Source organism: Megalobrama amblycephala, linkage group LG23 (genome assembly GCF_018812025.1).
Source record: "Megalobrama amblycephala isolate DHTTF-2021 linkage group LG23, ASM1881202v1, whole genome shotgun sequence".
In the NCBI taxonomy this organism is placed as follows: Eukaryota; Metazoa; Chordata; class Actinopteri; order Cypriniformes; family Xenocyprididae; genus Megalobrama; species Megalobrama amblycephala.
In genome coordinates, this window is record NC_063066.1 from 24,260,929 (window position 1) to 24,268,408 (window position 7,480).

Sequence of the window (7,480 nt, forward strand, 5' to 3'; positions counted from 1 at the left end):
TTACTGTTATTCTACTGTGTTAATCTGTAGCTAAAGCACAAGCATTTATTTATATATAGTCCTTGTTATTTATGCTGTTAATTCCTTTTATTTACTATGCAAAAATTGTAATTCAGCATTTCTTTTTCTACCTTGCAGTTACTTCAGATCCTACAATACTCCTTCATATAGACTTCCTTCGACATATCAACCCAACGGCTCTTTTAAGAGCCATCTCTTTCAAAAGCTCTCTCTCTCTCTCTCTGACTCACTCACTCTCTCTCTCTCTCTCTCTCTCTTTGACACTCTCTCTCTCTGACTCACTCACTTTCTCTCTCTCTCTCTCTGACTCACTCACTTTCTCTCTCACACACACACTCACACTCTCTCACTCACTTACTCTTACTCTCTCACTCATTTCTCTCTCTCTCTCTCACACACACACACACACACACACACACACACACACACACACACACACTCACTCACTTTCTCTCTCACACACACACTCACACTCTTTCACTCACTCAAACTCACACTTGCACACACACACACACACACACACACACACATTAATGCTGTCACCTTTTATTCCCACCCCATGCACGCTTTTTACTTAGGCCTACATTAATTATAGATTTTTAGGGACATTTTAGGGACGTTACATAATTTTCTCACACACAAAAACATGGCACCTGGAGCCACATCACAGCAGTGTACTGTTTGCTATAAACAGATCGGAAGTGCCTCCAAATCATGTAAACACTGGAATAACAGTTAAACAAAAGAAAAGTCTGGAACACCAAAAACTTAAATTTGATCACCAGTGGGCAGCCAAATTAAAAAAAGATGGAAATATTTGCAAAATCATGAATTCTGTTGACTTGATTGTAAGTTTTTTTTAATATATGAAATTATATATAAAAAAAAATGACACAAAAAGCCTATTAGCACTAAAGTAAGTTTCTTAACTTTGATGTATACTCTTGTTTAAAACATTTTGTTCTCTCTTCTCAGCTCCATAAGTTGGAATTACTAGGTGTCTCACCAATGCTTTTCATTACAACACAGAAAGGCCAGCACCGCTCTACAAAAGTCTTAGTTAAAAGCTCATACATTCAGAGCCATCCCTCAGTTCCAGTTATGCAGAGGCTTTATGAGGCTGTTACAAGAGGTATTTATTTGTACATTTGCATTCACAATTTGAAAAACTTCTCATTGTAATACCTACTCATTTACTCTTGTCTCCAAAAGATTGTTATGATGTCACACTAAATATATGTTTTTTTAGAGTGCATGTAGTGGCATAACTACTGTTAGTGTTTCATTAGTATTCATCAATATATATAAATCATAACTTACTCTAAAATTATTATTATTATTATATTATAGTTAGGAAGGACTATTATCAGCTGTAGATGAGTGTCAAAATAATGTCAATTGAAGAAAAGTTGCAACACTTGCCCTAGAAGAGAAAAAAAGTTTAAATTTAGTAACATTTTAGCCATTGTCAAGAACTATATCACACAATGCTTTACACCTTCTCACAATCACCTTTAGATATTTTGGATGTCCATGTCACCAAGTCTGGACAGTCATTAAGTACAGACCATTACTGAAAGTCTGGACATGGTACCCAATGTCTATACACTGGGATGCTGAAATATTTTTCACCCCTAGAACAGGCAAAAATAAATGTATTCATAAAAAGTATCATCACCTGTAATTTATGCAATGTCATGTATGCTATATATTTCTCATGTGGGCATTGATGTATGTTTGAAAAACATCTAGAGAACTTGTATAAAAAAGGAAAATTTGTAAAAATTTGTAAACATTTGTCCTTGTATAAAAAAAGGACTTATTTTTTCTTTTGTAAATTCATGTTGAAACAAAATGCTTCAACATGAATGATCGTAAGCTAGGTCTTTTAAATGTATTAACAGATAAAAATACAGCAAATTAATTTGAATTAATAAGTAATTAAATGAAAACAAAACAAAAAATTTAAATGAAATGTATTCATCATTACTGGTGGAGGGTTGAAGGTTTGTAGAATTTCTTCAGCCTCCTTGGTAGCTGCTTCAAGTGCAGCACTGGCAGCTTTGAGTTCAAGTTCCCTTGTAATAATTGCAGCTTCCTGACATAATTGGTCAAAACCTGAGTTTTGACAAGATGCCATATTGAAGAAGAGAAAGAAAGAGAAATAATCAAAGAAAAGTCTAAAGGCAGAGAGACGAAGGAAGAGAAGAGTGATGGATGGAGGGAGGGAGGAAGAGAAGAAGGATGGAGGGAGGAAGAGAAGAGGGATGGAGGGGGAAAGAGTCGCGGTGTATGTGTGTGTGTGAGAGTGTGTGTGTGCGTGTGTGTTTGTGATTGAGAGAGAGAGTGAGTGAGTGAGTGAGTGAGTGAGTGAGTGAGAGAGTGAGTGAGTGAGTGAGTGAGTGAGTGAGTGAGTGTGAGAGAGAGAGTGAGTGAGTGAGTGTGAGAGAGAGAGTTTAGTTTACCAGTGAGAGATTACCGTGGTTACGATGGCAGTTGGCAGCAAAAATATCAGCTCCTGATATCAGCATAATTTTGCCAGAGAATGTATGATTTTTATGACTCAAACTGTAATTAATTAATTGGATACTTAATTGTGAACAATAGAGGCAGAAGATTTTAAAGGTAAGACCTCTAAAAAGATTTATTTTTCTGTCATCACCTAAAACTGGATATAAACTCAACATATCAAGCTAACTGCTAGCCAAGCTAACATTCCGTGGCAGTTAATTCAGTTGAGAACAACATGGGCCTACCTAAAGCAGAGGCATTTTTCAAAAATGAAGAGGAGTTGGAGGTAATATATCCAACAGAAGTTAAATCTGCCAAAGATAAGAAAAAGATGAAAGAAATTATCCTGAGAGAGAACCCAGAGATACTGCTGTCTGACTACACTGGACCAGAAGACAACAGAGTCCGGTGTAACCTGCTCTTCTTCACTGAACACCCATCAGTCTGGCACACCATCCTCTGCTCTGCCATGACATGCAGAAGAAAAGGAGGCATCAGCAAAGGCAGACAACTCACTCTAGAAGGAGAAAATGACACAAAGCTGACTGTGAACCTTTATCATAATGGTACAGTCATGGCCCAGGGACCAGAAACCAGCCTTAATGAATTCCAGAGGAACTTTAAAAACCTTAAACTGGAAGTTCAGAAGATTAAGAAAGATCCTGAAGTAAAGAGAAACACAGAGGATGGACTCTGCAACACAATAGGTACCAACATAAACCCCAGTTCAAGAACTCCTATAACAGACAGACACATCAGCACTCCTGCATCTCCCAAGATAAAGGCCTTGAAAGACAACATCGCTGAGCTGGAGCAGGACTTCTTCCTGTTTAAAGAGGAAACTACTAACAACCTCCACCAGCTCCTGAACCTGAACAGCCACCACAGCATTCAACAACTTCAACAGCTCTGCTCCGCTGTCAGACAACTGGAGGAGGACAATCAAGAGCTGCGCCAGGAGCTGAGGAGGGTGAGAGAGGAACTGGTTATAAGAGAACAACACAGCCACACTCTGGAGAGACTGCTGGAGGAGACCAGGAACCAGCTACACACAAAACAACATCAGCAGTGTGTCAGCACACAAACACACAGCACCTCCTCTCCTGAAAGAGTCCCAAACTCAACTCAACATCAGAAGAGAGTCAGCACACAACCTCAGAGCTCCTTCACTCCTGCAACTCGTCAGTCTCCTCAAGCCCCTCAGAGCCTCAAGAGGAAAGAGAACAGCAACACCACACAGAGTCACCCACCACGAACAACAACAACAACATCACCCATGAGCACCAGCAGAGAACAGAAGAGTAAAGACAACATCGTCATCCTCTGTGACTCCAACGGCCACCATCTTGACCCCAGACGACTGTTTCCGGGGAGATCTGTGAAAAAGTTCTTGTGTCCCACCTCACACTCTGCTCTGAGACTGCTGCAAGAGGGTGTTCTGGGTGTACCGTCACACATCATTCTTCACACCGGAACAAACGACCTCAGTGCTAGAAGGGTGGACGTCACTAAAGCCCTGTCCAACGTGGTGAAAACAGCCAGCAGGATCTACCCCAGAGCCAAGGTCATCATCTTAACCCTTCTACCTCGCAGAGACGTGCCACACAGGATCATCAGCACAATCAATGCGGAGATAGCTAGAGTCTGCGCTCCAATGCCGAATGTCCACATAGCCGACCATCAGCGCATCACCCACAAGCATCTGTACGACCACATCCACATCCATCAAGAGGGCATGAGACTGTTTGCAAAAACCATCAAGGAGTCAGCCCTGAAAAGCCCCCAGAAAACACATCCTGACCGCGAAGAGAGGGTCAGTCAGACAGACAGCTACGCCGCTGTAGTGGCCGGACGAGGTAGAACAGACACCAGTGACCTGGTCCAGATAAAACACATGCTAAAAATGATATGTGACAACCTGTTAGCTTAAGGAATCACAGTATGTCTGTAGTCAAGTATGATCATTATTTCTTAATGATTTCATTATTTCTTTTTATTAGTTTATTTTTAAATGTAACATTTGTAAAATTAATTCACTCACTATATTTCTATATACCTTTTATATTACTTTTTTAATTGATTAATCTATATTTTAAAACATGATTTGGTCATAAATTCATACATTGTTCCGGTAAATACAATATTTTTCAATGTCATCGTTTAAAATAACATGTTATAATATTCAAGGGATGTTCTCTTCAGCTTTTGGAGAGAAAATGACTAACCCTGATTTTGTCAATACTGTATATAGTTCAGATATAATTATTTTACTTGAAACATGGAGTCGTTTAGACTCCAAAACCCGCGCTCCTTTAAACTACAGAGAGCTACGAATACCCTCAATCAAAAAGCCTAATGTTAAAAATGGAAGAGATTCAGGAGGAATCATAGTTTGGTTCAAAGACCATCTGTGGCCTTATATTCAACCTGTGAAAAAAGGGAAAACACATATTTGGATAAAACTTAAAAAAGAGCTTTTGTGTTTAGACGAGGACCTGTACCTGTGTGCCACATATATCCCCCCATATGAGTCACCTTATTATAATGATGACATCTTCTCAACCCTACAGTCAGAGATCATTTACTTTCAGTCTCTAGGATCAGTCCTGTTAATGGGGGATCTGAATGCTAGAACGGGGAAGGAAGTGGACTACATCAGCTCTGATGGAGACAAATATATAAACGGTCCACTTAATCATCAACAAAAACGATATACTAAAACACGTCAGAATTATGACAACACAATAAACAGACATGGAAAACAAGTCCTGCAACTCTGCAAAAGCCTGGGTCTTTATATAGTTAACGGCAGAACAAAGGGTGATTCTCTGGGTCGATTTACCTACTGCTCACATTTAGGCAGCAGCACGGTAGATTACGCCATCACAGATATAGACCAAAATAAAATCAATTATTTCACAGTGATGCCACAGCTACCGTTATCAGACCACAGTCACACGGTCCTCAGTCTGAACAGGTCAGTGAATCTTCTGCCATCTTCAGATCAGAAGGTTAAACTGTATCCACTCCCCCCCAAATTTATATGGAGTAAAGACAGTCCTGTCCAGTATGAAGCTGCGCTCCAAAGCACTAATGTTCAGAACATGATAGACTCATTTCTATTGACTTCTTTTAGTGAAGAGAAGACGACAACCAATTTAGCAACTGAACAGTTAACAAAAATCTTCTCTACAGTGGCCAAAAAAGCCCTGAGAAAAAGAAAGAATTATAGAAGCAAAAAAGAAATGGCTAATGCTGGTTGGTTTGATAAAGAATGCCAAAAAGTAAGAAAAGAATTACGTTCATTATCAAACAAAAAACACAGAGACCCAGCAAACCAACAAATACGAGCCACATATCAAGAAACCCTTAAAATGTACAAGTCATTATTAATACAGAAAAAAGCTGATCACACGAAAATAAAACTAAACAAGATTGAGGAGGCAGTAGATCAAAATTGTTTTTGGGAATTATGGAACAATTTAGACAAATCCAAAAAAGCCAAACACCTTCCCATCTATGACCCTAAAATCTGGACCGAACATTTTGGAAATCTTTATTCACCAAACCAACCAACCCTTAGCCAAAAACATCTGACCTCCCAACTACATAACCTGGAACGCACTATAAAAGACCAGCTAAATAATTTAGACCAGCCCATAGCATTAAATGAACTGACAGACAAGATGAAATCCCTAAAAAACAAAAAATCCTGTGGCGTGGATGGAATATCTAATGAGATGCTGAAACACAGCAGCCTCAAACTGAAAGATGCCATTCTAAAATTGTTCAACCTGTTATTAAAATCAGGAAAATTTGATAACTCCAATTTTTAAACAAGGTGAGAAGTACGACCCAAATAATTACAGAGGCATCACAGTGAGCAGTAACCTCGGAAAACTATTCTGTTCCATTATTAATGACAGATTAGTTCAGTTCATTCAAGAACACAAAATTTTAAAGAATTGTCAAATTGGATTTATGCCCAATCAGAGAACATCAAATCACATTTACACACTTCACACACTAATTCAAAAATATGTTCATCAAAAAAAACAAGGAAAAATATTCGGCTGCTTCATTGATTTTAAAAAAGCCTTTGATTCTGTATGGCATGATGGGCTTTTTCTAAAACTTATCCAAAGTGGAATAGGAGGAAGGACATATGATATCATAAAGGACATTTACAACGGGAACAAATGCTGTGTCAAGATCAATGACAAACGAACTGATTATTTCAGTCAAAATAAAGGGGTCCGTCAAGGCTGCAGCCTCAGCCCGACTCTCTTTAATATATATATCAATGAGTTGGCATCAGCACTTGAGAAGTCCTCCTGTCCTGGTCTGACCCTCGAGGGCAGAGAAATCAAATGCCTCCTGTACGCCGACGACCTTCTGCTGCTGTCACCTCATGAAGAAGGACTGCATGAAAGCCTCTCAATTCTAGAGCAGTACAGTAGCGACTGGGCCTTACCAATTAACATGGACAAATCCAAAATCATGATCTTCCAAAAAAAACCTCGCCTTACTGACAAAAAATATAATTTTACAATCGGGGGAACACTTCTCAATCATGTCACATATTATAATTATTTGGGTCTCACAATCTCAGCTTCTGGACAATTTGAAATGGCAATGAAAGATCTGACCGATAAGGCACGCAGGGCTTATTACAATATAAGAAAATCATTGTTCAAATTCAACCCACCCATAAAACTGTGGATGAAAATTTTTGATGCCATCATCAAGCCCATTCTTTTGTACGGCTGTGAAATCTGGGGCCCCAAATTTAAATTAAACTATGAATCGTGGGACAAAAATCCTATTGAAATTTTCCACCTCGAATTCTGCAAAAATATCCTGGGTCTCCACAGAAATGCCCCTAGTCTGGGTTGCAGGGCAGAACTGGGCAGATTCCCTCTCTTATCTGAAATCCAGAAGAGAGCAG